We start from the raw sequence: 11,162 nt of genomic DNA, 5'->3' as shown, positions 1-11,162 counted from the left end.
GTATTTTCAACTTGGAAAGAACATGAGACTAGCAAATCCCCTTGAAAATTTCCTCGTTCACAAGCATAATCTTCATTCACACAATCCAAAATCTCAAGATGATGTTCAACTTCTTTCTTTTCATTTTCCGCCCCAATGTACTCAATTTGCCCAATTTCTTCAATGTTGCTCATGGCCTCATCATGTCCCGGAGATACTTGCCTTGCTTGTTCAAATTCTTCTTTTTCCTTAGCAAGCATGTCCAAGATCTCTCCTAATTGATGTTCAATGTTTTTGATGGAGACCTCATGACAACTTAATGTGGCCTCAATATTTTGAAAACGGGCATCGGTTGCTTCAATAAATCTCGGTAACACTCTTTCCAACCGAAGTACATCTTCTTCAACTTTCTCATCCCATTGAAGTTCTTGTTGAGGTGCTTCCCATTGTTGTCCATCAATATCCCACAAGAGGTTTGGATAGCTCCTTTGATTTGGATGATAGTTGATGCGATATGGATTGTGTTGTTGATGAACATTGATAAATTGATCAATTTTTTTGTAGTGAGAGCATCAACCTCGAAAAATATAATTCTACAACCTGGATTAATCATCATTCAAGTTCCATGCAAGGAAAAAGTAAATAAGACAAAAATAAAAACAAAAATAGAACGGTGGAAGAAGATAAAGTGAAATGGATGAAAACAAAATAAAAAAACCGATGAGAATGATGGAAGAAAAAAAGAAAGTGTGGAATAAAAAAATAAAAATGAAAAATGGATAAATGGCTAGAGCAACAAAGTCCTAGCGTTCCTAGTATCCTGTTCCCCGGCAACGGCGCCAAAAACTTGACACGTCCGAATATGCGTGTGTGAACCGCAAGTGCACGGGTGTCGAAGTAATAATTACCCCGGTGAGTGGGTAGTCGAATCCACAGGGAACAGGGCTACTAGTACTAACTTCTTCTCTGCTTTCTAACCTAATGATAAATGGAAAGGTGTGATGATCTAATGTGCGAAGAAGTGAATACCGGAGACGAATATGCAAGGGTTAAATGGATGGAGATCTCAATCAGTAAAAGTGGGGTATTCGGGCAATGCTCCCCCTAGGATTCAGGTATTAGGTACCGGATAAGCAAAGTGTTTCTATGATGAGTAAGTTAAGTCGTGGAAATCCAAACATAATCGGGTCTATCTCTAGATCACCGATACTAGTCCCCTACGAGGTCCCGGTGGAGAAATCGCTCAATCTCAACACCTCACACCACATATGACCGCAAAGCACTCTAGGGATTCCAAACTGTGTATCCAATTCCTAAAGATTGATCCAACCCTAATTCCCGGCGAAGGATCCTAACCCCCTACAAGGTCCCGGCGGAGAAATCGAGCAATCTCACGCCTCCCACCAAATATGGTTGCATAGAGCTTAGGGAATGGAGATAGAATACACCAATCGGAGGGGAAAGGGGACACTTCACTATCTCATGACTCACCCTCTCAACCCTCTTCAATCTTAAGGTTCTAACCCTAATGGAGATCTCTCTCCCACCAAGGCAACAAATCATGCAAACAAAATAACCATAAGATCAATAAGTCAAGCAAGCATTAAACAAACAAGAATGAAACTTAATCAAACTCGGATTAAATAGAAACACAAAGCAAATCCACAAAAGATGAGAATCCTAGGGTTCACAAGCCCAAATACCCTCTAGGGTTTTAGCCCTCCATGGAGCAACATACAAAACACACCATCAATGAATGAAAGTACATTAAAACCATAGAAATAAACCCCCTTATATATGAACTGATGGCCTTGATGTAGAGCTTCGACGTCTTGAAGGACCCACTCGAAGCTAGGTTCACCGGTGGCTTCCTTGATGCTATGACGGAGGAGGAATCGATCAAAGTTGGTGACGAAGCGCCTCCAAAGCCGCAAAGACCTCCTCTCCAAACCCTAGACGCTCTCACCCCTCAAGAGCCGCACAAAAAGATGAGAAAGAATAGGGCAAAACGGCTATTTATAGGCCTTATATCGCGTCGTCACGTGCCCTCACGCCGCGTGTGGATTTTTCCACGCGCCCGCGTGGTCGCAAGAATTTCCACGCGGGCGCTGGAATTTCCACGCGGCCGCGTGAATGCGAATTTCGCTACAGATCGCTACGGTGAAAATGCTACGATGACTTTTTCACAAAAACGCGATCCGAACACTCTTCTCTTAAGGCCACATGTCCGGGCACACGTCCATGTGGTAGGCTATAAAACTTTTTCTTCATCGACGTATCTTTGAGAGGTCTTGCAATCTTCACAAAGAGAAGGAATATGAAGATGTGGCTGCCTTTTGTGCCCTTCCAAATGGTGAATTGACTTGAATCTTCTTGGAAGTTGGCACACATCTCCACGCTTTATCAACTCGCTCTCGTGTCTTGGTCCTTGAATTGAACAAGAACTCCCAACATTGTGTCTTTATAGCCTATCTTTGCTTCCTTTGTACTCTTCAAGGCATTCACAACCTATATGCATAAAAGAACACCAAATACACAATATGAGACATAAACCACAGTAAAAATGATGCTCAATGCAAGTAAAACATATATAAAAATATGTCTACTCAAGCACTTATCAAGGTGGCTCTTGTGCTGTAGGTGGTGCCTCATTCTCCATCTGCTCAGGCTTGGGCTCCTGCGCATGTTGTGAACCCTCTGCTATATCTCTCTCGGCCTATACTTGCTCTGGTGTGGTCATAACCATCACATAGACGCCTGGCCTGTATCTCCTCACCATACCCATCAGTCTCATAGTCTCTATGACGAGAAGAGATGGTACAATAGCCTTCTCTGCCCCTTGACTGCGTCCAACAAACCCATCCCCATGATGAGTCGAGTAATGTAGGGCCCTGAGAAAAGAATGCCAACTCTGGCATACTGGCCCAGATGACGCAGGTACTCGGCCACGATATACCCTAGATAGACCAGCTCGCTCTATACCATGGAATATAAGTATAGCGGCTACTGCCGGCTCAGGACTCCGATACTGTCACCACGACCATTCACTGATCGGCTGAGAATGGCATGGATATACCTGTAGGATGGTCGGCAGAGGCATGCCGCCTTTGAAACACCTGGCTCGTATTGTCCCTGACCCCACAATATATGGTAGGCACATTGCAGAGTCAAACTAGCCAGATAATCAGTCGAGAGCCGCTCATACTCTTTTGTGTCCGTGAATACCTCATCGTATAATCCAAGGAAGACAACAAACTGAGTTATTGATTCAAGTGCAAGACCAACTATTATTGATTCAAGTGGGGTACTCGGACATTGCTCCCCCTAGGGTTATTGATTCAAGTGCAAGACCAACTATTATGTCTCCTAACTGATGCTTAATGAGTCATGAAAATTGATTGCTTCCTCTCAAGTGTACGGGATCGCCAAGTAATACCTCGTGTGAAGACACGAGGATCGTATTCCACGGGGCTAAGGATCTCCTATTACTCCTTCTCGAGCTATTATCTAGCCTAAGATCTCAAGTGATGGGTTTTACTCTAATAGGTGCAATTAAAACTAAAACAAGATTAAAACAATATTATGAACAAATTAGAGAGAACAAGCAATAAGCAAGCAAGATAATCGATGAAATGCAAAGGACTATGGATGTGGATCCCCTTGAGGGGTTGTCATGCAACATGGATGATGATCTAAAGATGCAAGGGTAAAATGGACCATGAGATTCCAAGAATAGAACAACCCCAATTTCTCGGCGATTGAACCCTAATCCCATACGAACATAGATAGGAATTTCTCCCAAACCCACATTCCTACGATTGCATTAAGTATAAGGATATCTCACTTAGGAATAAACCTACTCTTCTTCGGATTAAACCTACATGGAGGGCTACCAAACACCCGATTTCTCGGTGTGATGATACAAGTATCCCCTTCTAATCCATTCATGACCTAATACATGTGAGCAAGTCACATCTACATGCATCAATCATAAAAGAGCTACGGATTTCTCCTTAGTGTAGCACTTAGCATGAAAACAATAGATTAGATCTCAAAATTACCCAAGCATGGAATTAACAAGTTATCATCCAACATACATGATAAAATCCCCCAAGGTTCACCAACACCCGGTGGCCTTGGGGGTCTAGTGTGTCATCATCCCACAACAAACAATAAAATCAAGTAAAACACACAAGAAAAGCATAAATGACACTCCCTAGATGAAATGGTGGAGGAGGAGGTAGAATATATGCCGAATGACGCTTCCCCCGCCAAAGGAATGCCGAATGATGCTTCCTCTAGCCGCGGGTCTCCTTCCTTCAAATCGTGGTAGATCTCCCCTTCAATGATGTTGCCTTCTTGCCTTGAGAGCCTTGGACCTTGGGCTTGAATGATCTTCTAGCTTCCTTGCCCTTTTTCTCTTTCCCAAGGTCGCCCAAAACCTCCCGAGTGCTCTCCCAAAGTCGGCCCAGAAAAAGCCTTTTCAAAAGTCCCTCTTTTCTGCCCTAAAGTTGGTATTTATACCCCCCCGGGGCATACGGGTCATATGGGGGTCGTATGGGGGTCGTATGGCACCCAAAAACCCTAGATTCGCGATCCATACGTGGTGCATACGGCCCCCATACTGGGTAGTATGGAAATCTGGGCAGACACTCCAAAACAATCCGCTGTTACAGTGCATACGGCCCCCATACTGGGTAGTATGAAATTCCTGTTTTCTTCTCTTTTTGCCCAAATGATATCTTCTTGTTCTCCATGGCTTCCTTATGCCCTACAAAGCAAATAGAAGATGATTAAGCATAAAACGGGCATCAAACCTCACAAAATACATGCAAAGTGAATACGATAAATATATGAAAACAACTACATTTAGACACTTATCAAAAATCCCCACACTTAAGCGTTGCTTGTCCCCAAGCAAACAACTCATGAAAAACAAAGAGACTGAGAAGTGGCTAAATGCATTACCTCTGGCTTAAGCAAATATAAGATTCCAATAGCAATGGACAATGATACATAGATGTTGAGTCAAAGTCAATAAGCATAATAAAAAAATATCCTGTTTCACCACTTATATATACGTGCTGTGTAAGTGAATCTTATGTCTCATTTGCCTCCCGATCCGGTCTAGCCTAAGGACTTCAATCAGTACAACTCTAGATGCTAATCACTCCACTTACAATGAATACCAAGTCTTAAACTACTAAGTGCTACTTCAATGGCCAAGTAAGATCCTTCTAAATCTATAGCTTGAAACTAAATCCACTTTCATTTCAAAAACCTTTGGTAGGTACTCAAAAAGATCACTAGGTTTTATTTTCATTTCATCATTTATTTCTTTTCTTTTTTTTTTTCTGAGTCCGACTAACGTAGACTGCATCAACATCATTTTGAAATCTTTCTGGAGGATGCACATGCTGGTTAGGCACAAGAGCCACCCTAACTACTCGATTACGGTCTACATAGACGCATTCATGCTTCGATGAGTGGAGGAATACTCGACATAGACTCATTTTAAATTCACCCTAGATCACATCTTTAGAGTACACTATATGCCATAAAACTAGGATTAGCTCAACAAGACTTAAAAGTTCTTAAGAGTCCACTGAAGGATAGAACTTAGTTTTCTAAGACAAAGTACTCAAAGTAGTGTGTTACGCATACAAGAGAGTTAGAGTAGTCACATTGGCTATTCCCGTGGCATCGACAAAAATATTCGAGTGCACATGACAATACTAGGGGTAAAAACGAGATTCAATAAAGCATAGAAACAAATAACTCACATCAATCATTAGTCCAAGCTAAAAGAATCTTACAAGAATGAACAAAACCATCATAAGTAACACTAGCATGTAACAATGGTCCTAATACATGAAATGCACCCATCCCCACACTTAGTGTTGTACATTGCCCTCAATGTACACTAATCATGAAAAAACATGCATGATGAAGCAATACAAATAATAAAGGAGGGTGAAAACGAACTCCCCGGTTGAACTTGTGCTCGCCGTGAGGTAGGACTCGGCAAAAGGTGTGGTGAGCAAGACATGTCTCGTCCGGCCTCCATTAAAACTAGGAAAGCTCACCAAATTCCCTTAATGCCCTGCGAGGCAAAAAGGGGACATCATCATTCCACAAAATTTGAAAAATACAAGCACAAGGGGAAAAACTAGAGAGTAGTCAACAAAAACACAAAGACGAACATAAACTAAAGTTCAACAACACAAGTCGGTAGGGTAGAACCATGCCAACGTAACAAAACACAAAACAAAGCAAGCAAAAGTAAACAATATTTGTTCAGGCTCCAACAAGCTGCTACACATCACAATCAGGTGCTGGTGGTGGTGGCATTGTGGCAGAAGGAGTGGCAACAGTGTGCGAGGATGAACCACAATAGGAAGTGATAAAACGGTGAAGATCTACCTCAAGCCGGCGCTGTCCCTCAATGATCTGGTAAAGCTGGCCACGAATCTCACTCTGCTCCTGACGCACAGCCCGAACCTCGCCCTCAAGTCTCCTCAGTCTCATTTCAAAGTCAGGTAAAGATGTAGCCCCGGGGTCGGAGCAGGCGCGCCCTCAGGGTCTAACTCTGTGTGCTCAGTCTGCTGCTGACTAGACTCACCAGTTGCCCGGGGGCGTGTGGGTCTGCCACATGCGATCATCAAGCCTATCGCCCGTATGTGGGTTGGTCCAAGAGGTACCGTACCTCCTACAACGGTCAAGCCTTGCGTCTGCTCAAGTAAACCCATGCCACGGATCAATCTAGTCACATAGGGCCCAATAAATATAGCTCCCAATCGTGGATATGAGCCCTGGTGAAGAAATGCATCGGCGACAAGGTGGCCAAGGTGAGTAGGGCGTCGCTCGAACATGCCATACATCGTATAATGATCAGATTAAGTTACAACCCCCTTGCTATCGGTCCGGCCCCAAATGGATCGAGCAATCAAAGCATGAATGAATCTGTGGGCCGGGTCAATCATGCGCGAGGCTTTTCGTGTTTGATCATCACCCGCCAAGGTCGCCCAATAGTTGCTTCGTCCCACTCCACTTGGGAAATCAAGCTTAAGACGCTTACCGGGCATGGAGTTGATAAACTCATCATCATAAATCCCCAAGTACTTGGCAAAATCAAAGTGGTGCATAGTACGCTTCCGTCCAAAAGCTTGAAAACTGATGGTGAGAATTTTCCTATTCCGCACGGAATCTCCATCTTGTTGTGCCTCAAATGTACTCAAAACCTCCAAGGTTAATTGACGAAAGGTTCGCTCGTTTATGTCGAAAAGTTTATCCCAACAATTTTTTGATAGCCACTCCCTTACTTGACTTGCAATCCCAAGGTTCTCCACAAGTCCCCAATCAAGGTAGCACAATGTTCCAAATGGTTTTGTTTTCAGTCAATCATATCTCTCTCGATGATGGGATAACTTGAAGACGGGCTCATCGGGTGTAGAGGAGGGTCCGGAGGTCCTTGGGCGCTTGGAGGCGAGCCGTTTTGTGTAAGGCATCCCTACAATGAAGATAAACTTTGTTCAAGCTCATAGGGATACAAGATAAAGCAAAGGAAAATGCTAGAGATAGAGGAAACTCAAGAAAAATCCAAGTTTGAAAGTCATACGGCCGTATAGGGGCCGTATGGTCACTATTCATACGGCAAGAGTTTCCCCTATATTCAAAGCATCGAAAATTTTTTTACATAAATTTGAAAGAAAATTCATCCATGACATTCACATCATTCAAACCAAGCAAAATGCTAAAGAAATCCCACACAAAATCTCCAAGAATGCCCAAGAAATGAGAAAAATAAAACTAGGGCATAGAAAAGGCATACCAATGAAATCTTGAGAAAACAAGCTTTAAACTCGGGGAAAACCACTAGATCGACGTCTCAAATGGATGAGGAGAAGATTTAGGAGGAAAAATGAAGAGATTTGGCCAAGAATTGAGTGAGAGAGAAGAGAGAAAATCGGTGGAAAAAGAGAAAAGAGAAGAATGGAAGAAAGAGAGAGAGAGGGGTTATAAAAGGAGGGAACCCGACCCCATACGGCCCCCATACGGCCCCATATGGGGGCCGTATGGGGGCCGTTTGCTACAGCACAGAGCCTCTGTGCTCATCTCAGACGGCTACCATACGGCCCAGTAAGGCCGTATACCCATTAGAATCAATTAAAACTTCGAAAATCTACCCCCAATTGATGAAAACATGATATATCAAGCTCAAAGACTCCTCCAAAAATGAGTGAATTGAATAAAACGACGATCTGGTGCATGAATTAACACCTAAACATGAGTTTCTCCAGAAGTTGCACAAACATACCACAATTAAAATGATGAGAGCACTTCGCCAAGTGTGTGAGCATGAACTTATTCAAAAGTAAAGCAAAACTAAGAAATACAAAAATTTGAAATGAACTAGGAACTAGAATACGAAAAATGCAAGCAAAGACCACCGAACGCTTGGGTTGCCTCCCAAGAAGCGCTTGTTTAACGTCACGAGCCTGACGTACCTCATTCCTTACCTCATGGGGTCTCAAAGAGTTTGATGCCACCCCCAATTTCCTTTGTAGCATTGTTTCGTCGCGGCAAATTCAGTGATAACATTGAAAAGACCTCAAATTGTTCATGAGTAGAGAGGGGTGAAAAATTTACCTTTCCTCCATGAGAAGTAGGGTGATGAGGTTTGTTACCTTTCTTCTTTCTCCCATGAATCTCCCTCCACATCTTCTTGACAAATGACTCTTTTTTTTCTTTTTCCTTAGCATTAGTGCAGGGGCACCCTCTCTTTTGAGTTGCTTCAAATTATGAATTTGAGGGGTGTTGGTGAGGCTCTCCTTGTTCTTCATTCTCCAACTCTCCCAAGTATTCATCCAAGGGATTTATAGAGAGTACCTCCCCGCACACAATTAGAAATCAATCTATCAGTTTCATCAACAAAGTAAAGTGTGTCATCATGATCTAAGGAATGTTTCATGGCGGCCGACAAAGTGTACACCACTTCCTCATCTCCGACTCTTAATGTTAACTTTCTTCCTTTTAAGTCAATCAAGGTACCCGAGGTGCTGAGGAATGGCCGGCGAAGAATCAGTGGTATCTCCACGTCTTCATCTATGTCCATGATGACGAAATCCACGGGAAAAACAAATTTGTCCACTCGGACAATTACATCTTCAACCATCCCACGAGGCTTTCTTGTTGATCGATCCGCCAATTGTAAGGTCATCCTCGTGGGCCTCAACTCATCCAAACCAAGTTTCAAATACATGGTGTATGGCATGACGTTTATGCTAGCCCCCGAATCCGCTAGAGCATTTTCTTGGATTCCACCTTCAAGCAAGCATGGGATAATGAAGCTTCCCGGATCTTTCAACTTTTGTGGGAGCTTCTTTTCGAGAATGGCCGAGCAATTCCCCGTAAGTGCAACTGTGCCCTCTTCCTCCAACTTTCTCTTGTTCGTGAGGAGCTCTTTTAAAAACTTGGCATATTTTGGCATTTGAGTCAATGCTTCAACTATCGGGATGCTCAAATGGAGTTGTTTGAAGATGCTCATGAATTTTCTGAAGTGAACATCCTCCTTCTCATGCTTCAATCTGGTTGGATAAGGGATTGGAGGCTTATACTCGGATGATTTTGTTGGTCCTTGTTGTTGGAAATTGTCATTTCTTCCCTGATTTTTGTCTTCACTATTTTCTTCAACTAGCTTGGGGTCTTCCCCGGAGGCTACCCCACTTTTCTTGACACTTGGGTCAACTTCGACCCTTGTCTCCACTTGCTTCCCACTTCTAAGAGCAATGGCCTTTAAGTGCTCCCTTGGATTTTCTTCCGTGTTACTCGGAAGACACCCTAGGGGACGTTCAGAATTTGCCTTCGTGAGTTCCCCTACTCGATGCTCAAGTGACTTCACCGAAGCTTGGAGGTTTCTCAAAATAGAACCTATCTCACTAAACTGTTCGGCGTGCTGAGTGAGTTGAGCATTCACCTTGCCAAATTGTGCATCCATGCTACTAGTTAGATTATTGAACCTGTCATTTGTACTGAGCATGAACTTGGCAAGGACCTCTTCAGTAGAAAACTTCCTCTCAAAGGCCGGTTGTTGAAGTTGAGATCCTTGAGATAGTGCACCTCTTTGTTGTTGTTGGCCTTGGTTCCATGAAAAATTTGGGTGGTTCTTCCACCCCGGATTGTATGTTGAGCTATACGGGTTCCCTTGATTTCGTTGCCCTCCAATGTAGTCAACATTCTCAATGCAAGCAACAGAGGAGCTGGCAATTGGACATTGGGCTGCATCATGCCCACCACCACAAGTATTACAATTCATCACTGATTCTGACCTCGAACTACTGCCCATAAGAAGATCAAGCTTTCGAGTCAACACATCAACCTTCGCGGCCAAGGCATCATTGCTACTAACTTCATAAAGCCCAACAGTCTTTTGTGTAGATCCTCTTGAGGCCCAATGTGATTCATTGCTCGGCCTCATTGGGATACTTGTTGCTAAGGGACCCACCCGCTGCGGTATCGATGAGTTGGCGAGTAGCATAATTCAGCCCATTGTAAATGATTTGTACTCGCATCCATGAGGCAAAACCATGATGGGGGCACCTTCTAAGGAGATCCTTGAATCTTTCATAAGCTTCAAACAATGTCTCGGACTCCCCTTGTTTAAAGGCTGAAATTTCTTGCCTCAACTTCATCGCTTTGCTTGGCAGAAAGTATCTCCCAAGGAATTTCTCAACCATATCCTTCCATGTTTTAATAGATCCCAGAGATAATGATGTAAGACAACGATATGCCCCGTCTCTCAAACTGAAGGGAAATAGCCTCAAACGGATAGCATCATCAGACACCCCATTAATCTTGAATGTTGAGCAAATTTGGAGGAACCGGGAAAGGTGGTCATGTGCATCTTCATTCGCGAGACCATTGAATTGAACCGAGTTCTGGACCATGCCGATTGTACTAGCTTTAATTTCAAAATTATTGGATGCCACGGATGGTGCTTGAACACTAAACTCATCACCCGTGAATTGGGGTCTTTCATATTCGGATAGAGTGCGACGCTCTTCGGCCATGATTGAAGACTCTCTATCCTCAATTTCAATGTTTTGTGTACCCGAACCTTCACCAACTTCTCTCAATCTCCGATGCAAAGTTCTTTCAATTTCACTATCCGGTGTAATCAATGT

General features: G+C 43.3%; 1 non-coding gene across 1 annotated transcript; it reads left to right on the top strand.

The window, feature by feature from the left end:
* Positions 1-10,560: 10,560 nt before the first annotated feature.
* On the top strand, positions 10,561-10,667 carry LOC120268100. Its single transcript, XR_005538769.1, has one exon. It is a non-coding gene; the product is annotated as a small nucleolar RNA R71 (small nucleolar RNA).
* The last annotated feature ends 495 nt before the right edge of the window (positions 10,668-11,162 follow it).

This window comes from Dioscorea cayenensis, chromosome 8 (genome assembly GCF_009730915.1).
Source record: "Dioscorea cayenensis subsp. rotundata cultivar TDr96_F1 chromosome 8, TDr96_F1_v2_PseudoChromosome.rev07_lg8_w22 25.fasta, whole genome shotgun sequence".
NCBI classification, from domain to species: domain Eukaryota; kingdom Viridiplantae; phylum Streptophyta; class Magnoliopsida; order Dioscoreales; family Dioscoreaceae; genus Dioscorea; species Dioscorea cayenensis.
This window is presented reverse-complemented; position numbering and strand designations above follow the sequence as displayed.